The sequence below is a fragment of the Lissotriton helveticus genome, chromosome 7 (assembly GCF_964261635.1).
Source record: "Lissotriton helveticus chromosome 7, aLisHel1.1, whole genome shotgun sequence".
NCBI classification, from domain to species: domain Eukaryota; kingdom Metazoa; phylum Chordata; class Amphibia; order Caudata; family Salamandridae; genus Lissotriton; species Lissotriton helveticus.
In genome coordinates, this window is record NC_136068.1 from 1,611,993,212 (window position 1) to 1,612,018,292 (window position 25,081).

A 25,081-nucleotide genomic window follows, 5' to 3' on the forward strand; every position below is an offset into this window, starting at 1 on the left:
TCTGTAATGGTGGCGTGTACGGGAGTGGATAACTCCCTGTGACACATGTTGGATGCGGAACACAGAAGGATCACAGATGGTACATGAACACGTCGTCATCAGAAAACGGCGCTTTTTGTCACGAGGAGTTATCCGCTCCCGTACACGCCACCATTACAGAAGCTCTGATTACCTGCTTGGAGGTTTTTGTCTACAGAGTTCGATAACATTTATTCTGAAGATCTTTTAAATACAATTAAAACCAGCATGTTCGCTTGGACCCACTCACCGTCTCTCACAGGACCCTGTAACTAATCATACTCAACCATTGATCTGATCACCTTACCTTGACAAGTTTACATCGCCAGTGAGTCCTGGGCCCTGCCGGGTCGGAATTATCACCGGCAGAGCAACTTCCCTAGTGGCGTCCTAATTCATCATAGCCCAGGGGAGTCGCGGGAGGACAACCCCACATGTGACGAAACACGTGTCGGCTGGATTGCTCTAAAGAACATTAAAATACTACACTTCTCACAAACCATATGATGAATTTCTTGTTTATCCACAGGCTTTGTTTTTAAATGTACAAGTGTCTACATGGACACATCCTGTTATATGTAATTGTTGTGTGCAAGGGTATTTTGCTGCAATTCACAAGGGTAACGCACTCTCCTTTTATCCGGACTACACCCTCACCGTCCAAGCTGCCCGAAGAGAATTCCTCCCTGCAAAGCGCATTCTTCAGAAGCACATGGTCTCATACTCCCTGGTCTACCTGGCGAAACTGAGGCTCAGGCAGGGCACAAAATCACTGTTTTTCCCCGATCCTAGTGAGGCCCTGGTGTTTGCCAAAAAACTGGACAAAGGCGCTCGATCCTCCCCTTCTACATCTCAGCCCGACGGAGCTGGCCAGCTCAGCGACGACGACTAAATGTGCAGACATTACTGTTATTCTTTTACCCTCTTTCTGAATGATGTCTGATATAACTTCAGCTTGGTCACCCTGCTTTGCTGCAGGGGTGTATGCCTGGCCCTGCCATGCCCTCACGGAATGATTCCCTCTTCTTCCATTGTTCCCTCCTCTCCCAGTTGGGGGTTCCCGGGGTCTGGTGGGTGGATTGCTCAGCCTGTTCGGGGGGTTGGAGTGGGTGCGGGGTTGGTTGGGTTTTGATGTCTGGGACTGTTGGGCAGGGACAGGGTGGGGGTGGGGTTGGGGTTTCGGGGTTCAATGATCCTCTATTGAGGAGGTGGCTTCAGTTCGCCCCCGTGTGGCTGTTCTGTTCTTCACTCATAGGTCTTGACCATGCCATTGTTCTGCCGTTCCTGCCCTGGCTATCCGCAGTAAGTTTGGTCTGCAAAACTGCACTGTATTTTCTGATTTGTTCTGTTCATGCACATTGCTCGCATCTTGTGTGTCAACATGTTGTTTCACTGGTCCATCCTTCCCTCGCTATATGTCTTATTTGTATTGCTCCACAGCATTATGATCTCCGATCTGCTCTGTTTCCACTTATTGACAATGTTTCTCAGGTCATGCGCTGCTCCACTGGTACGCCCCTCTCCTCAGGCGCTGCGCCTCCCTGTTATTGGGATTGTGGGGCGCTACCTCTATCTGCCGTGGGGCTCCGCCCCCCGATTGGTCTGCGCTGCTCCCTAGCCGCGCTGTGCTCGACCGCCCCTGACTCCCTTACTCTATGTGCGCGCTGCGTGGCCTGCGTGATTTGCTGCCCGCGCCACGAGATACTGCTCCCTGACCTGCCCCCTTATGGCTGAAATTATTTGCTGGACTTGGAATGTCCGGGGCTTGAACGATCACCGCAAGGCCCGACTTATAAACGCACACCTACAGCGACACAAAAGTGGACATATGTCTCTTACAGGAGACGCACCTGTCCGGATCGGTCTCTAGACTTCAATCTCGCTTTTGGGGGGAATCACACTCTTCAACATACTCGTCTTATGCCAGGGGTGTCTCCATTCTGCCGCGCCGGGGCCTTCCTTGGCAGACTTCTCGGGTACTCCTCGATCCGGAGGGCAGGTATGTGATCCTCCACGGTTTACTATTGGCCCAGCCTGTCACGATTGCTGCAGTCTACGGCCCCAACTTTGATGACCCGGAATTGTTTAATCATGTTTGGCACCTCATCTCCTCCTGCGGCCCTGTGGCGGTGGTTTGGGGTGGGGATTTCAATGTCACTCTCTCGACTACTCTGGATCGCTCTGGCTCTTACCCGTCCCATCCCCGTGCGGCTGCAGCTCTCGCGTCGATTTTAACTGACAACGCTTTTTATGATGCCTGGCGCCACCTCCATCCTGATGTTTGTGAAGGCACTTGTGTCACTGGCGCGAGGGGCTGCTGGTCGCCAATTGATCTATGGCTGACATCGCCGGATGTTTTGTCCTGGCTCACTGATGCAATGCACATGGCTCGCACCTTTTCAGATCATGCGCCCGTCCAGATCAGTGTTAGGCCGCCCAATTCCCTGCGACGGGCCTTTACTTGGCATCTTCCTCCTAACGCCCTCCGGGACTCTGTGTTCTGTGTGGATATCCACACAGCGATCACCAACTATTTTGATTTAAACAAGGGCTCCACCGATTCCACCTCCACACTATGGGAGGATTTCAAGGCCGTCATTCGGGGTGAATGTATTTCAAAACGGGCAGACGTTCTCCGCTCTATTCGCTCCACCCTGACTAAGCTCGAGGGGGAAATTAGGGATCTGGATGCCGCCCCCCCTAGCCCTGAGACGCTGGCACTACTACGCTAAAAGCATACCGAATTCTCGGATGAAGCTGGACGCGAGCTGTCTTTTCTGGGTAGGGAGGGTCGGGCGCGCCGCTTAGGGGAGGGTGACCGCCCGGGGTGTACTCTTGCTAACCTTCTTCGCCCACCGCGAGCTGCCTCCTATATAACGGCCCTCAACGATAGCGGCCCGGACAGAACCACCTCACCAGAGGACATAAAGTTCCGTTTTCTTGACTTTTATTCGCAACTCTACTCTTACGGCACTCCCTTGCCACAGGAGGAGTTTGATTGATACTTTGAGTCTATTGCCCTCGTCTGGCTCGAGGACCACCATCATAAATTTCTTGATGAACTTTTTTCCAGGGAGGAAATATTGGCAGCCATCAATAGCCTACCTGATGACAAGGCCCCTGGCCTGGATGGCCTGCCAGCCTCTTTTTACAAAATATTTGCTGACCTCCTGGAACCGCATTTGGCGGCCATGTACAATGAGTCTTTAGACACTGGTCTATTCCCACCCTCTTTGCGTGAGGCGTTGATTACCCTGCTTCTCAAGCCTGACAAGCCAGCCGACAGCCGCGACCCCTACCGCCCTCTTTCCCATATAAACATAGATAACAAAATCTTTGCTAAATTGATTGCCTCCCGTCTTCTTCTACTAATGCCCACCATCGCCCTCCCTGATCAATCTGGTTTCATTCCTGGGAGGGCAACCTCACATAATCTTCGTACCATTTTCGCTTTTCTGCATCAAATGAATCCTAATTTACCGGCTGTGGCTGCCCTTCTCGACGCAACTAAGGCGTTTGATACGCTGGAGTGGCCTTTCTTATTTTACATTCTACCGCGTATGGGTTTCAGCTACGTTTTTCTGCGCAAGGTTAAACTCCTCTATACCAATCCATCGGCGCATCTCTGCATTAATGGTCAGGTTTCCAACCCCGTTAGTATTGCCAGTGGCACACGCCAGGGGTGCCCGCTATCGCCCATGCTTTTTGCCATCGCGATGGAACCCCTGGCCGCCAGGCTTTGGCAGCACCATACTCACAGAGGTATTGGTTTCTCGTCCCGTTCCCTGCTCGTCTCAATGTACGCGGACGATGTCACCATATATGTCCGCCATCCTCAGGATTACCTAAGCCCCCTGGTCCGGGAAATTATATGTTTTGGCGGGCTTTCGGGCCTCCAGGTGAACTGGAGTAAGTCTGTTCTAGTCCCCTTGACTGATGCCACTGTTCCATTCCCACCTGATTTCCGTTTGTGTGGGCAACTGGCCCCACGCGGTATTTGGACATATGGTTAAGTAGGGATTTGGATGAGCTGTGGATGTCAAACTTTGGGCAGGCGGTGGATTGGCTCGAATCCAGGATCCCCTCATGGAGCCCATTGCCGCTCTCTCTGGCGGGCCGAATTGCAATTGCCAAAATGGTGGTCCTTCCTAAATTCCTCTATCTCTTCCTGAACATCCCCATCCCCCTTACTTCTCACTTCTTTCACAAAATGCGCTCTTTAGTTATCGCGCTTGTATGGGCGGGTAAACAACCCAGGGTGGCTTATGATATCCTCACTCTCCCTTTGTCTGCCGGTGGGATGGGCGCGCCTGATTTCAAGATCTATGCCTTGTGTGCTCAGGCTAGCTTCCTGCACTTTTGGATTCACCCCACCCCCTATCAGCCCCATGTCGCAGTAGAGACCAATGTGGCTTCTCATTGGCCCCTGTTCACAGCTTTGTTTGCGCCAGCGGTGCGCCCTCGTGCGGAGGTCAACACGGTGGAGACGCTAAGTTGGGCCTGGTCTTGCTTGCGTCGGCTTTCTGGTCTTTCGCTACTCTCTGCCAACTCCATGCCAATTGTAAACCACCCAGATTTCCCCTCCCTTCAGTCTTCCAGCATGTCCCAACATGCGATGTGATTGGGTCAGAGGACGGTGGCGGATCTGTACTCTGAGAACTCCTTTTACTCTCTCCTAGATTCCTCGAGGCTGCAGGACACGCTTTTATTCTATCATCTGCGCGCCACTTGCTGAAAGCTGCACCCTACATTCCCTCAACCCCCACCCACCTTTCCGGCTGTGGACTTCATACATACTTCCCCGTCGCCGAATAAGTTAGTTACCAAACTGTACGCTTTTTCCCTAGTGTCAGCCCCCATTTCCTCGGATAGTGAGTAGGAGGCATGGAGTGCGGACCACGGTACTGTCGGTACTGTCATTTTGGAAGCTGACTGTCTTTACTGCTGTAATCAAACGAAAAAGCTGTCACCGAAGTATCGGCTCCACCTGATCCACTTCAAATACTTGCATAGGTTGTACCACACCCCAGTGCAGCTTTGCCGGCTTACCCCTGGTGATAATTGTGTATGCTGCGCTTCTCCTGCCGCGGACTTTGCCCATTTAGCGTGGCTCTGCCCTAGGGTTTCTGAGTTCTGGCGGGCTGTGTGTTCCACCATTTCTGACATCACCGGCGCTGCGGTGCTGCCCGATCCACCCCTGTGCCGTCTCGGCTTCGTTAAGCTTTGCCCTGATGCCGCTTGACGTCTGATATCGACGCTGCTGGTTCTTGCCAGATGAAGAGTGACCATGTGCTGGGGCCGGCGGCCTGCTCCTAAAGCTGAAAATTGGTTGGAGGATGCCTCTCGTTGCCAAACTCTCCTATCGGAGTTCTGGGACTTAATGCCTACCAAATCTCGTCCTGTTGACATTTGGGGTCCCTTGGTTGCCTATATTCTCTACCGATCCCACCGCAGCGGCGCTGTCTCTCCCACGCTCCCGCCGGCCCAGTGTCCGCGGCGCTGGTCAGTGACTGACCCCCCCCTTCTCCATGAGCACCCCGCTGTTTTAGAACTCCCATTGCTGCTGCCATTTCAGGTGTGCTTCCTAGGGGTGATGTGGCTTTGGTACAATGGAGTTGGGTCTTCAAAATTTCAGGCTTATCGAGTTGCTGGTCAATGTAATCTATACAACAGAAAGAGAACCAGGGGTCCTTCTGGAAGAGCCAGGTCTAACAGATCCTACTCCAATCACAATTGCTGCTAGTTCAGTTGTAGGTACCAATTCACCATACAGCCTATAGATATCGGGGGTAAATACTAATGCAACTAAATCAAGACCACAAGTGGTTGTCAGTGAGACTCACAAAAGAAATAGTAATGGATTCCCATCAAATGTCTTGCGATGATCTATATTCTCATCTGATCATCCAAAAACGTGGGGTGGTCTCTCCCTCGGCCATGTCCACACCCAATCGCTAGTCAAACCCGCACACACTGTGCTGACCATGAGATAGATGACAAAGAATGGGAATATGTGCAGTGCAAAAATTAATGATAATGTGGCAAGATAAAATAGAGTGGTGAAAACAGTAGCAAATATGTTTTATTCAAATGGTTGTTTCACCCTCTAATTAAAACCAAGAACAGTGCAAATGAAGGGGCAAATTTAAACAAATATCGACTGCCACAAAGAAAGGCCAATGTAATCTACCTGTAACTAAATGACTGACTTGAATGGTATTTTGCTGTGGAGAACTGTGGATTTGCACGATGTATTGTGTATGACATGATTCCATTCCTCAATAAAGGTTTTTGATTATTTTTTTTAAAAAACAAATGGGGATGTTATGCACCAAGGGGTTCTACGTGACATCAAATAGACAACCAGAGAAGCTCAGAACCTCGAAGTTACCCCATCTGTAATTTTATGTCATATATACACCAACCTTCCCAATTCATCCGCTGCTAGCGACATATATGCAGGAGCAGAGTAGTACTGGGAGAGCCATAAACAACATGAATTAACAAAAGGCAAAAAAGCTAACCTCCTGCTACAACTCCCACCACGCTGTGCACAGCCCCCCCCCCGCTCACCCCCCCATAAACTTAAAAACAAACACATGGTCTTCTGTCCACCCACACCAGCCTATCATGCATCTACCCACCTAACCCTTTAAGAAAAATAGTCAAAAAACTACTGGGCGTCAGTTTGTGAGATATTAACAGCTATAGCAGCGGTGCGAAATAGAGACAGGATGGAATATTGTTTGCTAGGACTAGCCCCAAAAGGGAAGAAAGGTAGTCCAATCACCAAATTTAGAAATCTTGCACTTATACTGGCGAAACGGAACGTTACCATAAAATGGAAAACTTCCAGGCCATCATCATTGCAGGAGTGGCACTCTGAGATGATAAGATGGGGAAGAACGGAAAGTGCGTAACTAAAAAGGGAGGAACAACGGGGGCTTTGAAAGAGGCTCATTTCTATGGAATGGAATATGTTACTGGAAGAGTTTGTTGCTATAGACATCCAAGCTTATTGACAACATTTTTTAATATTCCCTCTTTCTCCCCTCCCACCCCTGGTTCCATCTCATATGGGGTTTTGTTTAGGAAGCGGGTGGATTAACTGGTCGATCGTGTGGAATTGTAGTGTGCTGAAGGGGAGGTTGTCAGGGTATATAATGCTGAAAATTGTTTCTTTTGAGTTTCTATTACGCTGGGTTGGACTGTCTCACTGATTAAAAGTTTTTACTGAGTCTACGGGTTAGGGAGGGGGGCGGGTAAACAAGCGGGATTATGTTGATCCTAGGTTCATAAAATGTAACAAATGAATCAGTGAGTTGTGAATATTGCCCCTCTGTCTGAGGTCTGTCACTACTGCATTGGACACAAAGGAGAGTAGGTTGTGTGGCCATCAACAAATAGGGAAAAGCAGTGATTGTTATTATGTGTTATAACTCATGCAATTTTATGGTACATCACTTAAATTATGACTTGTCGATATGCTATTAATATTGAAAGCTACTTAACGTGTATCGCTGTGATGGGACTACTGACTAATAACCCTTGCACTGTAATGTGATAACATTCTTTAGTAAAAATTATGTAAAAAAAAAAGAAGAAAATAGTCAAACAATACACGCCTCCTGCCGCCAACGCACTTTATGTGGAGTTCCACCCCCTTATAGCCCAATGCAACACTCTCCGCAAGAGTCCAAGCCACACTGAACCCCGCTAACAGGCTCTTTTGAGAGCCACTTGCAGCGCAGATGGATTACTCATTAGCACCAGTTTCTGCTGACTGTGGAGACCTAGGAGAAGTGGGAAAGACCGCAACCGCCATTGCACTGGGGTTGTGGAGACCCGAGCAAGGCAGCAGAACAAATGTTAAGAACTTTGATTAACCACTGCTGTGACCTCACAGCAATGAATAACTGGATTCCAAGTTGGTTATTCACACTAAAGGTTTCCAATGGAAGCCAGATGCAATAATTCTGATTGTACGTGGTGGCCTAGCTCATATGGAATGCGCTTCAGAATTATTATTGCATTTTATTAGCCATTAAGGGATCAATATTAGTATTCTTTCATCCAGGACTTCCAGCAAATCACATTCAATGTATTGTAATTCTCACCATGTGCCTTTCTTCAGCAGAGTTCCATTGGAGGCATTTTCAGTCTGTTCACTTGATTGGTTAGGACAATTACACTCAGTTTGTTCCAGGTGAATCCTAAGTAACATGATTACTGACATTTTTCAGTGCTACACCCTGGTGCTACTGACCAGGAAAATCTCATTAATATCCAGCAAGTGCCTTGAAGCGGGGACACTCCCTCGGGTCGGTCTGCATTCCTTTGAACGTTTCAAGCACGCATAGTACGATGTATACTTTTATTAATAGTTCCCAATGAAATTTTCATTGCACTTCCATCAAAACTTCAAATGAATCCCTCATAGAGGTCATGACTTCGAATTTTTTTATGCGTGCATTTCGAGAATGGCATCTCTTCTTCATGGACTAAGTAATGTTGCAGTGTACTGTTATGTATTATATTGTATTTTCATTGTATTTATATAGTACTTACTACCCCTGATGAGGCGTTGAAGCGCTTTTCGGCAAGTAGCACGCTACTCCGGAACCCAAAAACTGTTGGTGATGGATTACTGTATTGAAATTTGAGTTAATTTGAGTGGTGGACATGCGAGTCTGTTAGTTGGCTTGAAAAGGATAATGGGGGGATAGAAGAGGGAAGTCTGGAAATTGTTTTTTTGGAGATCATAGTAGTAAAATGAGGTTTGATTTGATCCAAGGAGAGCTAGAGGATGGAAGAGCCTAGAAAGGCTTATTTTGGAGCTCATAGTAGCAGAATGAGGTTTGGGATGCGTCAGAGAGTGGAGGTAGAGGGTATATTGAGAGAGGTATAGGATGAAATATAGGGTAGTGCATTGGAAAGAGTCAATGTGTCTGTAAGAGGGTCTCTAAGCATTCATGTGCACAGTTGCGTGTTTGCCAGTAACATGTATCATTCACGTTCACAACACGTGTGCTATGTACAGCAGCATTCCAGTTAGTAAATCGCACGAGTTCCATTGCAGTTAGTTTGTATTATTGTTTCCACGTCGATTTTAATTGTATCTTTAACCGCATGCGTGCGGGCGGAATTCCGCCCGTACGCTGGGTTTTTAAAAATCGCATGTTACGCGACGAGCTGGGCTCGTCATGAGCGTGCGAGGAGGCTACGCCATGACGAGCCCAGCTCGTCATGAGCGTCGAAGGGGTTAAAAGCAGCAAGAGGCCTCTCAGAAGTCTTGGGTGACTGTCCTTCTCTGAGGGCAAGGCTAGAGGCCTCCTCTCAAAAGGTATGGATGGATACGAGGCCTCTCGGATGGCCTGGGCGAGAAATCTCTAAGAGAGAGTATGGATGAAAGTTCTCTTAGAGTGCACACGAACCAGAGGCCTCATCACAAAGGATATGGGCGAGAGGCCATGGTGTAAGAGACCTTCTCTCAGAGAGCAGGGTTGAGAGGCCTGATATGGCATGGGCAATAGACATCTAAGAAAGAGCTCTCAGAAGCCGTGAACCTGAGGCCTCTCAATGTGAATGTGATGGCTAAGAGGCCCTTAAGAGGGCATGGACGCCAGGCTTCACAGAAGAAACAACTATGATTAATTAAAATCCTTTACAAAAACGGCAGAAAGTGCAAGTTAGAAAAGGTAATAATAAAATACATAAAATCTAAGTGAAACAACAAGGTTAAAATGCGAAGATACTATAAAGTAACTGAACGCAAATGACTTAGAAACAAAAAGAAAAAGAAAAAAAAGAAAAAAAGCGGTCCACAGAAGAAACGGATGAGGGTTCTCCTCTTAGAGGCCACATGCCTGAGGCTTCCTCTCAGAGGGCACATGTCAGAGGCCTCTTTAGGGACCATCGGAAAAAGGCCTTAACTCAGAGCATGGTCCGGAGACCTCTCGGAGGGCTTGTGTAAGGGGCCTCGTGGCACGGCAATAGGAAGAAAAGACGTGAGATCCCAGAAGCCCAGGCCCCGCGGCGTCTCACATGGGATGGGAAAGAGTCCTCAAAGAGGCCAGGGGCCCTTGGCATTTATGACGGCGTGTGTGAGAGGGTAAGGAGGATGCTTCAGTCTCGGTCGCCTCTGTGGAAGGGTCCCACGCCTCCAGGAGGGGGTGGGCCGCGAGCCAGAGCGAAACTGCGTAGGAGGGATCGGGGTGAGGCCGTCGCCTCAGAGGGCGTTCCAGGTGGGGCCTCGAGGACAAATACTGGAGGAGAGGACTGAAAGTGGAAATCGGAGAAGGGTCGGAGCTGGAGGGAACAGTGATATGACGAGGCACTCCGGGGGTAGGGCTATGTCTTGTGCCAGAATAGGGACCAATTTCATCTCTTCACGGAGAGACTCCCCCACCACCCCCGGGCTTCTTTTGTGCTTGCTTTTGCAAAAACACAATTTCCTTATTTATCCAGAATCGACACCTTTCTGCTGGCATTATGCTCCCGAATTGTCCCTCATGTAATGACTCACTCCACCGTTGTCTCACACACTTGCTCGGTTGTATTCAGGGCACAAGTCCTAAACAAGCATTTACAATGCAATGGTCTCGGCATTATTAAAGGTAGAGCTATTGGCATTGCTCATGACATTTTTTTTCATTTTTTTTAAAAACATAAATAAATGGTATTGTCATTTACAATGGCAATAGGGGAGCATTGGAGAGTAGTAGAGAGTATTCGCGGACACAGAGCCACAAACACACACAGAGCCCCACCCACACACACAGAGAGCCCCACCCACACACACACACACAGAGCCACCCACACACAGAGCCACCAACACACAGAGCCACCCACACACAGAGCCACCCACACACAGAGCCACCCATACACACACACAGAGCCCCCCACACACACACAGACCCCACACACACACAGAATGCTGGACCTATGTGTACCCTATGTGTGAGAACTATGAGGGAAAACACTGCAGTATGTAAAGAGAAACATGGGAGCGAAAACGTAAAGCAGAGAGAATATGCTGCAGAAGACAAATGGGCACATATCTAAGCACGGTCCAAGCTGAAGAGCACTACTAATAACAAGATCACAAAGGCTCAAGGGGAGGGAAATAAACACGTGTACGAACCGAAAGAGGTCGAAAGCAACAGTAATAGTTGAATGGGGGTAACAGAGACGTACAAGGGCACATACCGTGTGTAATAATGAAGACTGATGTAGGTGGGGTTCCTGTTTAGGAAACGACCGAATATCGCTGTAGTAGCAGTCACGTGTCATATGGCGGATCCGAGGACTGAGAGTACCTCCTCGATGTTATGTTATGTTATGTTACGTTATGTTATGTTATGTTATGTTATGTTATTTTTATTTATACAGCGCACAGCTGCCCCAGCAAAGGGGCGTCCTGGCGCTATGAGAAAGCAAAACACAACACAACATCAGAGAAAGAAAATACAGATAAAAACCTAGCGTTTAAGCAAACAGAAACGTTTTGATGGCGCGCCTGAACTGGAGAAGGTCGTCCATAGCCCGGATCTCACAGGGAAGAAGATTCCACCACTTCGCAGCTAACACTCGAAAGGAGCGGCCGCCAGTTCTGCTCAGCCTGAAGCGGGGAACCACTGCTAGGTTCTGGCCTAAAGATCTCAACGCTCGCAAAGGGACATAAGGAGTTAAAAGAGTCGCCAGAATTTGGGGAGACAAGCCTTTAAGAATTTTAAATGCCAGGCAGAGCACCTTAAATTTAATCCTCTGCTTGACAGGGAGCCAATGAAGCGAGTGCAGCGTTTTTACTACCGAGCACCGCCTAAGCAGACCTACCACTACTCTGGCTGCAGCAATTTGCACTCGCTGCAGCCGGGTAAGTTCCGAGGACAATACTGATGCCTGAACCACCAGCTGTCTGGTGGGGGCGTCGAAGAATTTCAGTATGGGCCTAAGACCTCTAATGATGCCATAGCAAGAGGCCGCCACCCTCTTGGTGTGGCTGGTAAAACTAAGTGTTGGATCCAGCCAAACCCCAAGATTTTTTATCTCCGAAGCCGGAGAGGGTGTCACACCCAGTTCAGAAGGCCACCAGTCATCACCCCACAATCCCACTTGTTTGCCGATCACCATGACCTCTGTCTTCTTGGTGTTCAGCTGAAGACAGTTAGAGTTCATCCAATTGGCCACTGCCCGCAAACCATCCCTGAACCTGAGGGCCTCCACATCAGAGTCTCCACTCAACGTGACCGCCAGCTGCGTGTCATCAGCATATGAGACCATCGTCAGGCCCCACTGCTTGACGACCGCAGCCAGCGGTCTCACGTACAGATTAAAAAGAGTGGGACTCAACGAAGACACCTGTGGGACCCCCAGGGACAGCGGGTAGGGTTTGGACTTGCCAGGTGGAATCGCAACCTGGAACGATCTATCCGTGAGAAAAGATCGGAACCAGCATAGGGCCGAGCCCTTGACTCCTACTTCCTCCAGTCGCTGAAGTAGAATCCTGTGCGATACAGTATCGAACGCGGCGCTAAGATCTAATAGTAGTAGCGCCGCTGTCCGACCTGCATCAAGCACAGAACGCAGATGTTCGACCATGGAAAGTAGGGCCGTCTCCGTGCTGTGGCCGGCACGAAACCCATTCTGGGTTGGGTCTAGGATGTTAGCTCTGGTCAGATGGTCAGCCAGTATACTGTTCACATGGGCCTCAACAACTTTTGTGGCCCAGGGATGCAGGGAGATCGGGCGATAGTTCTCAGGTTTGAGAGGATCGAGGTTAGCCTTCTTCAGTATGGGTGTGACTACGGCCTGCTTCCACCTGATAGGTACTACCCCTGAGGATAGTGACAAATAAGGGCCCAATCGAGAATTCTGCTGGGGGAAGTAAAGATGTAATCAGCAAAACGTAAAAGGTATTATAAAAAAATCAATAACACCCGGGGGTGGGTGGGGGGATGGAAGCAAAGTGTGTGGTCGCTTAGAAAGACAGAAAAGGGGGGGAGGCTGACAGCGCCGAGCGTCGTGGTGGGGGCCTAGTGGGGTTGGACTTGTCAGGGGTAAGGAAACTGCGACTGTGCGGTCCAGGGGTGTCTGTACCCTTGGGCGAAGATAAGAATGCGCGGGGGTCGAAAAGACAGATGGGGTGTAGAATCGGCCATCGTGGTATGGGGCATAGGTGGCCGGACGTTGTACTGAAATTGTAACTTCTATGGAGGCTAGGTCTACAAATAGAGACTGACTTGAAAAGAAAGTGGCTCAGTGAGCCAACAGCATGCAAGGGGAGGACAATATGAAAAAGCCGAAGTCCCCTGGCATATGCTGACGAGAGTAGTGATGGTGTTGGGCTTTGACCTTGGCCGAGGGGCCATGGTGTATCACAGGATACCGGCTGCGCACAGGGGCAGGACAGCGTGGCAAGTGGTTGGTGGGAAGGTGCCGGGGCCAGTAGCAATGATGGAGCTGCGTGGCACTGGAGTGACATGAGGGCAAGGCATGACCTCGTGTGATGCTGAGTCTACACAGTGAGACTCCGACTTGAAATGAAAATAGCTAAGCGGGCCTACAACATGCAGGGGGAAGATAGTGTGATGAGATTGAAGCCCAAGTTGAGGGGCAGGCAGGCAGGGCAAAAGCCTCGGGCAGTGCTGGTGGGAGCAAAAACTGTGTTGGAATTTGGCCTTGAAAGTGAGGCCATGAAGATGCACAGGATCCCGACAGCACACGGGGGCAGGACAGTGTGGCATGAAGAATAGTGTGGCGGGAGGCATGCGGGAAAAGTGGATGTTTATAGAATGCGAGTGCAATTGGGGTGAGGCTGGGTAGATTTCAAATTCTGGGCGGATGAAAACCCAAGTGATGAAGCGGCCAGCTTACCTGGAGCCGTAGAGTATCCGTGCCCTTCCTCGCACTGCCTCTGGATGTAAGTGGAATCCATTGATGGTGAGGCGGACCGGTATCTAAAGAAAGAACAAGCATTGGAAATGCAATAGGTCTCGGATTTATTTGAGTTAGAGCTAATGGCATTGTAAATGGCAATGTCTTTTAGCCATGTGTTATGAAGTGTATGCATGTGGTGTGTAGTGGAATTATGTGGGTTGGATTGGAATTGTAGCAATGGTGGCATGCTGCGCTATAGATGAATATGTTTAAAAGTAAAGTGCACCATACTGCGATTGCTACAATAGTTAATTGTGGATGCGTTAACAATTGATGTGTGCACTGATGTCTGGTGGTGTGTGTGCCTGTAGAAATTGTGCACTGATGGCTGGTGGTGTGTGTGCTTGGTGGAAGCGTGCACTGCCGGCTGGAGGTGTGTGTGCCTGGTGGAAGCGTGCACTGGCGGCTGGTGGTGTGTGTGCCTGGTAAAAGTGTGCACAGACGGCTGGTGGTGTGTGTGCCTGGTGAAAGCTTGCACTGATGGCTGGTGGTGTGTGCGCCTGGTGAAAGCATGCACTGATGGCTGGTGTTGTGTGTGCCTGGTGAAAGTGTGCACTGATGGCTGGTGGTGTGTGTGTGTTTGGTGAAAGCTTGGACTGACGTCTGGTGTTGTGTGCCTGGTGGAAGCCTACACTGACGGCTGGTGGTGTTTGTGCCCGGTGAAAGCGTGCACTGGCGGCTGGTGGTGTTTGTGCCCGGTGAAAGCGCGCACTGATGTCTGGTGGTGTGTGTGTGGTTGTGTGTGGTTGCGTGTGTGGTGCTGAGTGTGTGGTGGTGAGTGTGTGGTGGTGAGTGTGTGGTGGTGAGTGTGTGGTGGTGAGAGTGTGGTGGTGAGAGTGTGGTGGTGAGAGTGGTGTGTGTGTGTGGTGTGTGTGGTCTTATGTGTGTGGTCTTATGTGTGTGGTCTTATGTGTGTGGTCTTATGTGTGTGTGTGGTGGACTTAGGTCGAATGTTCGTACCCTGCACACTCACACACTGCTCACCCTACTCACTCACACACTGCTCACCCTACACACTCACACAATGTTCACCATGCACACACACACACACACTGCTCATCCTGCACACTCACACACTGTTCACCCCGCACACTCACACACTGTTCACCGTGCACACTCACACACTGTTCACCGTGCACACTCACACACTGTTCACCCTGCACACTCACACACTGTTCACCCTGCACACTCACACACTGTCCACCCTGCACACTCACACACTGTTCATCCTGCACACTCACACACTGTTCACCCTGCACACTCACACACTGTTTACCCTGCACACACACACACACACACTGCTCACCCTACACACTCTCACACTGCTCACCCTGCACACTCACACACTGCTCACCCTGCACACTCACACACGGCTCACCCTGCACACTCACACACTGCTCACCCTGCACACTCACACACTGCTCACCCTGCACACTCACACACTGCTCACCCTACACACTCACACACTACTCACCCTACACACTCACACATTGCTCACCCTACACACTCACACAATGTTCACCCTGCACACTCACACAGTTAACCCTGCACACTCATGCACTGCTCACCCAGACACTCACGCACTGCTCACCCAGACACTCACGCACTGCTCACCCTACACACTCACACACTGCTCACCCTACGTAATTTGAAAAGACCTAGCTCTGCCCTTTGGCCTGTGTTGTAATCGTACAGTAGGTTGTGAGTAGTTGCGCTTGATTGGTTGGGGCGTCCCCTCCTTGCTGCTCCCCTGACAGACGGCCGCTGCCTCAATGAAGCTCCCAAGACACGTGTTCAGCTGTTCTTTGTTTTAGCTCCTGTGTGTCAGTGCACTGTGTAAGCGCACAAGCATACCCTGCTCTCTCTGGAACACTCACTCTGCAGTCACTCTCACTCTGCAGTCACTCTGCAGTCACACTCACTCTGCAGTCACTTTGCAGTCACACTCACTCTGCAGTCACACTCATGATGCAGTCACACTCACTCTGCAGTCACACTCACTCTGCAGTCACTCTGCAGTCACACTCACTCTGCAGTCACTCTGCAGTCACACTCACTCTGTAGTCACTCTGCAGTCACACTCACTCTGCAGTCACTCTGCAGTCACACTCACTCTGCAGTCACTCTGCAGTCACACTCACTCTGCAGTCACTCTGCAGTCACACTCACTCTGCAGTCACTCTGCAGTCACACTCACTCTGCAGTCACACTCACTCTGCAGTCACACTCACTCTGCAGTCACTCTGCAGTCACGCTCACTCTGCAGTCACTCTGCAGTCATACTCACTCTGCAGTCACACTCACTCTGCAGTCACACTCACTCTGCAGTCACACTCACTCTGCAGTCACTCTGCAGTCACACTCACTCTGCAGTCACACTGACTCTGCAGTCACTCTGCAGTCACACTCACTCTGCAGTCACTCTGCAGTCACACTCACTCTGCAGTCACTCTGCAGTCACACTCACTCTGCAGTTACTCTGCAGTCACACTCACTCTGCAGAAACTCTGCAGTCACTCTGCAGTCACACTCACTCTGCAGTCACACTCTGCAGTCACTCTGCAGTCACACTCACTCTGCAGTCACTCTGCAGTCACACTCACTCTGCAGTCACTCTGCAGTCACACTCACTCTGCAGTCACTCTGCAGTCACTCGCACTCACACTCTGCACTCACACTCTGCACTCACACTCTGCACTCTCACCTCACTCTGCACTCTCACCTCACACTCACTCTGCACTCTCACCTCACACTCACTCTCCACTCTGCACTCTGCACTCTCACTCTGCACTCTTCACTCACTCTCACTCTGCACTCACTCTCACTCTACACTCACACTCTCAATCTGCACTCACACTCTCACTCTGCACTCACACTCTCTCTGCACTCACACTCTCACTCTGTGCTCTCACTCTGCACTCATTCTCACTTGGCACTCACTCTCACTCTGCACTCACTGCAGTCACACTCACTCTGCACTCACTCTGCAGTCACACTCACTATGCACTCACTACGCAGTCACGCTCACTCTGCACTCTCTCTGCAGTCACACTCACTCTGCACTCACTCTGCACTCACTCTGCAGTCACACTCACTGTGCACTCTCACCTCACTCTGCAGTCACACTCACTCTGCAGTCACACTCACTCTGCAGTCACACTCACTCTGCACTCTCACCTCACTCTGCACTCTCACCTCACACTCACTCTGCACTCCCACCTCACTCTGCACTCTCACCTCACTCTGCACTCTGAACTCACTCTGAACTCACTCACACTCACTCTCACACTCACTCTGCACTCTACACTCACTCTGCACTCACTCTGCAGTCACACTCACTCTGCAGTCACACTCACTCTGCAGTCACACTCACTCTGCAGTCACACTCACTCTGCAGTCACACTCACTCTGTAGTCACACTCACTCTGCAGTCGCACTCACTCTGCAGTCTCACCTCACTCTGCAGTCTCACCTCACTCTGCACTCACTCTGCACTCACTCTGCAGTCACACTCACTCTGCACTCACTCTGCAGTCACAGTCACTCTTCACTCACTCTGCAGTCACACTCACTCTGCACTCACACTCACTCTGCACTCACACTCACTCTGCACTCTACACTCACTCTGCACTCTACACTCACTCTGCACTCTACACTCACTCTGCACTCTACACTCCCACTCACTCTGCACTCAGACTCACTCTGCGCTCACACTCACTCTGTGCTCACACTCACTCTGTGCTCACACTCACTCTGTGCTCACACTCACTCTGCGCTCACACTCACTCTGCACTCACACTCACTCTGCACTCACACTCACACTGCACTCACACTCACTCTGCACTCACACAGCACTCACACTGCACTCTGCACTCACTCTGCACTCACACTGCACTCTGCACTCACTCTGATCTCACACTCACTCTGCACTCACACTCACTCTGCACTCACACTCACTCTGCACTCACACTCACTCTGCACTCACTCTGCACTCACACTCACTCTGCACTCACTCTGCACTCTACACTCACTCTGCACTCTACACTCACTCTGCACTCTACACTCACTCTGCACTCTACACTGCAGTCACTCTAGACTCACACTCACTCTGCACTCACTCTGCACTCACACTCTGAGAGTGACTGCAGAGTGACTAAAAAAAGACTGCAAATCCCAGCATGCAAAGGGAAAAAAAACGGGAACGTATGATCTATAGACGGATAGAACTGGGAAAGTTGAAAGCTGCGTTACTCCTAAGATCGGACTTGGGGTGTGGGGTGGCTGGGTCAGATGACACATTTTCCCACATAGTCTCGTACAACCCAGGATACAAAGCCTCGCTCTGGCCGCTCGCACGCCTTGCGTTTAGGACGTGTGGGGAGGACCCAGCTTCCCAGCTCGTATAAACGCAGAGTAAGTGCTGGGGTTTGCATTAGAAAGGCCAGAGAGCAGCCCAAAAGAGGCGCCAGCTGCTACCACTATGCCCCCTCGCCTCCTTCCCTGACCCTCAACTCGTAGGGCTGAGGGAAGCCCCCACACTGACCTCCCCTCCCAGCTGCAAGGGCTCTAGACTGACTGCATTACTGATGCTGGGAGTGCTGTAAATGACTTCTGCGCCAACAAGCGCCCCCACCACTCTGCAGTCACTCTGCAGTCACACTCACTCTGCAGTCACACTCATGCTGCAGTCACAGTCACTCTGCAGTCACACTCACTCTGCAGTCACTCTGCAGTCACACTCACTCTGCAGTCACTCTGCAGTCACACTCACTCTGCAGTCACTCTGCAGTCACACTCACTCTGCAGTCACTCTGCAGTCACACTCACTCTGCAGTCACTCTGCAGTCACACTCACTCTGCAGTCACACTCATTCTGCAGTAACACTCACTCTGCAGTCACGCTCACTCTGCAGTCACTCTGCAGTCATACTCACTCTGCAGTCACACTCACTCTGCAGTCACACTCACTCTGCAGTCACTCTGCAGTCACACTCACTGCAGTCACTCTGCAGTCACAATCACGCTGCAGTCACTCTGCAGTCACACTGACTCTGCAGTCACTCTGCAGTCACACTCACTCTGCAGTCACACTGACTCTGCAGTCACTCTGCAGTCACACTCACTCTGCAGTCACTCTGCAGTCACACTCACTCTGCAGTCACACTCACTCTGCAGTCACACTCACTCTGCAGTTACTCTGCAGTCACACTCACTCTGCAGAAACTCTGCAGTCACTCTGCAGTCACACTCACTCTGCAGTCACTCTGCAGTCACACTCTGCAGTCACTCTGCAGTCACACTCACTCTGCAGTCACTCTGCAGTCACACTGACTCTGCAGTCACACTCACTCTGCAGTCACTCTGCAGTCACACTCACTCTGCAGTCACTTGCACTCACACTCTGCACTCACACTCTGCACTCTCACGTCACTCTGCACTCTCACCTCACACTCACTCTGCACTCTCACCTCACTCTGCACTCTCACCTCACACTCACTCTGCACTCTCACCCACTCTGCACTCTCACCTCACACTCACTCTGCACTCTCACTCTGCACTCTGCACTCTGACTCTGCACTCTCACTCTTCACTCACTCTCACTCTGCACTCACTCTCACTCTGCACTCACACTCTCAATCTGCACTCACACTCTCACTCTGCACTCACACTCTCGCTGCACTCACACTCTCACTCTGCACTCTGCGCTCTCACTCTCACTCTGCACTCACTCTCACTCGGCACTCACTCTCACTCTGCACTCACCCTGCAGTCACACTCACTCTGCACTCACTCTGCAGTCACACTCACTCTGCAGTCACTCTGCAGTCACACTCACTATGCACTCACTCTGCAGTCACACTCACTCTGCACTCTCTCTGCAGTCACACTCACTCTGCACTCACTCTGCACTCACTCTGCAGCCACACTCACGCTGCACTCTCACCTCACTCTGCATTCACACTCACTCTTCAGTCACACTCACTCTGCAGTCACACTCACTCTGCACTCTCACCTCACACTCACTCTGCACTCTCACCTCACTCTGCACTCTCACCTCACACTCACTCTGAGCTCACTCACACTCACTCTCACACTCACTCTCACACTCACTCTGCACTCTACACTCACTCTGCACTCACTCTGCAGTCACACTCACTCTGCAGTCACACTCACTCTGCATTCGCACTCACTCTGCAGTCACACTCACTCTGCACTCACACTCACTCTGCAGTCTCACCTCACTCTGCAGTCTCACCTCACTCTGCAGTCACACTCACTCTGCACTCACTCTGCAGTCACACTCACTCTGCACTCACTCTGCAGTCACAGTCACTCTTCACTCACTCTGCAGTCACACTCACTCTGCACTCACTCTGCACTCACACTCACTCTGCACTCACACTCACTCTGCACTCTACACTCACTCTACACTCACTCTGCACTCTACACTCTACACTCACACTCACTCTGCACTCTGCACTCAGACTCACTCTGCACTCACACTCACTCTGCGCTCACACTCACTCTGCGCTCACACTCACTCTGCGCTCACACTCACTCTGCGCTCACACTCACTCTGCACTCACACTCACTCTGCACTCCCACTCACACTGCACTCACACTCACTCTGCACTCACACAGCACTCACACTGCACTCTGCACTCACTCTGCACTCACACTGCACTCTGCACTCACTCTGATCTCACACTCACTCTGCACTCACACTCACTCTGCACTCTACACTCACTCTGTACTCTACACTCACTCTGCACTCTACACTCACTCTGCACTCTACACTGCAGTCACTCTAGACTCACACTCACTCTGCACTCACTCTGCACTCACACTCTGAGAGTGACTGCAGAGTGACTAAAAAAAGACTACAAATCCCAGCATGCAAAGGGAAAAAAAGGGAACGTATGATCTATAGACGAATAGAACTGGGAAAGTTGAAAGCTGCGTTACTCCTAAAATCGGACTTGGGGTATGGGGTGGACTATTTTCCCACAAAGTCTCGTACAACCCAGGATACAAAGCCTCGCTCTGGCCGCTCGCACGCCTTGCGTTTAGGACGTGTGGGGAGGACCCAGCTTCCCAGCTCGTATAAACGCAGAGTAAGTGCTGGGGTTTGCATTAGAAAGGCCAGAAAGCAGCCTAAAAGAGGCGCCAGCTGCTACCACGGCAGCCCCCTCGCCTCCTTCCCTGACCCTCAACTCGTAGGGCTGAGGGAAGCCCCCACACTGACCTCCCCTCCCAGCTGCAAGGGCTCTAGACTGACTGCATTACTGATGCTGGGAGTGCTGTAAATGACTTCTGCGCCAACAAGCGCCCCCACCGCATCCTCCACCGACCATAACACAAGAACTATCTAAAAAAAAATACTTGTTTGATTTAGGTGCTCGCCGTGAAATGGATCCAAAATTTAAAAAAACGGCCGCGAATGGTGCATGTGCGCGCCACTGCCAGCATCTGTCTTCATTTATGGCAGCCGTAATTGAAGACATATGGGCTTTGGTGCGCGTAACAGACACCAATAGGCCATAGGCGGAGCTACGCGACCGCCTATGGCCTATTGCGTGTTCTGTTATAAAACAGCACGCACCCAAAGCCCAATTGAAATGGACCTTCAAATGCACATGCACTAGCTATGTGGAATGTGCAGGTCCAAAATTGGAACCCTAAGAAAAGGGCTTTCCGCTCGCTTCGCTTGCGAGCCCTAAAAAAGCGCGCTCCAGAACATGTAACTGAAGGAGAGACTCGTGGGGGCGTGACCCGTCACTCCGTGTATGCATCGGCTGGTCCGCCTGCATGCATTGGAACGTACGTAATGCGGAACGAAAGCTTATGGGTTCATGGCGTCTGAGGTTACCGTGGGAACCCACATGGCTAGGCTGAAACTGAAAAAAGACTAGCACTCCGTGCATGCTGTGGAGCTCAGTGACCGGCCGGGAGATCGACCACCGTTACTACATGCCGTAATACACTGGATAATGGCCCCATGCAAACAGACAAGCTCCAAATAATGATCGGCGGCAGCGTCCCATGGTGTTTGTGGGGGAATCAAATTGGTTCGAATAACGGGGAGGAAATACCGAATGGGCATGTGCGTGCGCCCAAAGTTCTGTAACAGAAGACACACCGGCGTCATATCATACCGTAGTATAGGCTATAAGAGTAAGGAAAGCCTTGTCCTGGCGGAGGGAGAAGGCACGAAAAACGGCACTTACCTGGAGTGGCAGCGAGGCTGTTCCTGCAACAACAACAACAACAACAAAAAAATAGCGGCCGCAAAAGTCCGAAATTTTCGGAATCGAGGGCGTGTTTTTTGCGTTCTGAGTGACGTATGACGTTACAGGTAGGAAGAACGCAAAAAACACGCCCCCGAATCCGAAAAAGATGGGGCTAAAAGGGAGTGACACCCCTCTCCTCCAATGGCTGGCCAGCATTTACGAGGCCAGCCAATGGAGAAGAGGGGCGGGTTCAAGCCCCCTACACCAAGAAACACAAAATCTTCGGAGCTCCGCCCACTATTTACAGCAGTGCGACGAGTCCTCGACCTAAAAAGGATGGATCCAATGAATCAGAACATGTTTCCTTTTACAGTCTTCAAAGAAATGGCAGGGAAATATATAACGGGTAGGCGCCTCAAAAAACATGTGCGATCGGAAAATTCTAAGGAAAACAGTCACTTCCAATAATAGCCCCTTCTGGAGAAATTTCGACCCAAAATGAGGGCAAACAAAAAGTGAGTGCATGTAAAGTTTACATTAGTTACACCCAGTTTATAGCTCCTAAGGTTCAAAACATATACATTGAAGGTGTGAGCCCAAGGAAAGCATGGCATGAAACATGACTGTCAGCTTCAAATAAGACACCCAAGGCTGCTACTGAAAAACAAAATGTGCAATGTCTTTACTTTCTACACAAAGCCACATCAGTGTAAGAGTCTGATAATGACACGCAAATATCTGAGTATTAAATTACACTGCAAGGCGTAACAAAGTAGGATAGGAAGAAGACCAGTTTATATCAACAGATCTCTCCGTAGAGTCGCGCACCTGATCTGGAAACAACAAGGAGAGCTGCATCACTGGAGTTACCCCCTACCAGCAATCTTGTGCGCATGCACATGCATTGGAAACGGTCCCAATGAACAAACCTGTAGTGGCCCAGTGATTTCAGCCCTCTACCACGCTGGCACCTAGTGTTCAGATTCGAGTCTATGAAAATCCCGCAACCTATCGTACTTTTCTGCTGGACATTAACCACTTTTCGACGCATACGTTGTATTGTCCCTTCTGAAGTACGTGTTGTGGTTATTAACGCAATTCCAGTCAGATGCGAATAAATACCAATATGAGATGTAGAGTTATTAGGAATAATTTTAAACTGTAACACCGAGGACGAAACGTCCACAATTGCGATCATCACAAGGAAGCTTTTGATGATAACGACTGTCAAAATAAATACTTTTCTAAAGAGCCCTCTAAGTAGTTGTTATTGACTGTTCTTCACCTTACCTCGCGCAAAGGTAACCTGACCCGTTGCTCAAGGCGTATTCAACGTCACCTTAAGACTCATTAGTTTGAGCCAAGGAAACAGTGGCCTGCCGAGTCAAAAATCAGACTCCTGCCCCCTCAACACAAAAGCTCGACTGTGTCACCTCACAATGGCTGATGAAGGGTTTCCTGTCAGCGGGACCGGTCAATAAATAGGCTGCACCTCACCTGCCCACGAGCACAGAGCGGCGACATTGTTTATGAGATCCTCAGGTGCAAGTGTCATGGCCTGCAGCCCTCTAATGAGTGGGAAAGGGCAGACCCCAGAGCCATCGACGAAGCATCAGACAGCTATCAACGGGCATCCCTCTGGTGCTCGAGCAGGCATCTGTCACTACCTCAACTCCCTGATCTGGAAGAAGGACTGCATTGTAGAGGTAAAGCATCTTCGAACAGAAACGTATTTCCAAAAGAGCAGCAGAGGAAACTTACCTGGAGTGGCAGCGAGGCTGTTCCTGCAACAACAACAACAACAAAAAAATTGGCGGCCGCAAACGTCCGAAATTTTCGGAATCGGGGGTGTGTTTTTTGAGTTCTGAGTGACGGATGACGCCGCAGGTAGAAAGAACGCAAAAAACATGCCCCCGAATCCAAAAAAGACAGGGCTTAAAGGGAGTGACGCCCCTCTCCTCCAATGGTTGGCCAGCATTTACGAGGCCAGCCAATGGAGAAGAGGGGCGGGTTCAAGCCCCCTACACCAAGAAACATAAAATCTTCGGAGCTCCACCCACTGCTTACAGCAGTGCGACGAGTCCTCGACCTAAAAAAGAAGTGGGGGGATGCTGTCACCCGAAGTGACGTCACAACAGGAAGTGACGTCACGAAAGGTGGCTTGCACCATCAGGCGCATTGCCTCCCCGCGCTCACCCCTTAGATGCGATTGCATCTGAGAAGCCAGCGCGTGAGCAGTGTGCTGAGTGAGCCCCGATCTTGTCTCAGAGAGGCCAAAGAGTGAAGTTCAGCTGTTTGGCAGGTGGGACGGCGTCGACCCGGCAAAATAAGTGGGGGGACGCCGTCCACCCGCGCTGTACCCCGACTCGAGCCCTGGTTGTATTCCAGAATACCGTTAACAAAAATATCTACTGACAGAAATATGGGGTGAGATGTACACATTCTCTGGTCGCAAAACGCGGTTGAAATTTGCAACTCTACATTTTTTTATTTTTTTTTTGCAGATTTTTATATAGAGCGAGCTAGACCCGAACCGAATCGGGTATCAGAGACCAGAAACATATTTTGTCATCTAAATGGTCGCAGTGCGACCCACATAATGAATATTTGTTGAGTAGGTCGCAATCACAGGGATGGCAGCCTCCAAGGATCAGCAGAACACCATGCCTATGACTGTTCTAAATAAAGTTTTGCTTTTTAAAGCAGCCCAGTTTCATTAAACGAAACATGGCTGCTTTTTATTTTTTTAATGTTTCTTTTGTTTTAGTTTCAGTGAGAGTTGGCACTTTTCCCTTCACTGTCTACTCCCCCTGAAACGTTTACCACAATTCACGAAGGGGAATTCCCTTTTGTGAATCAGTTACCACCCCAATGTTGTGGTTGGTAACTTTTCA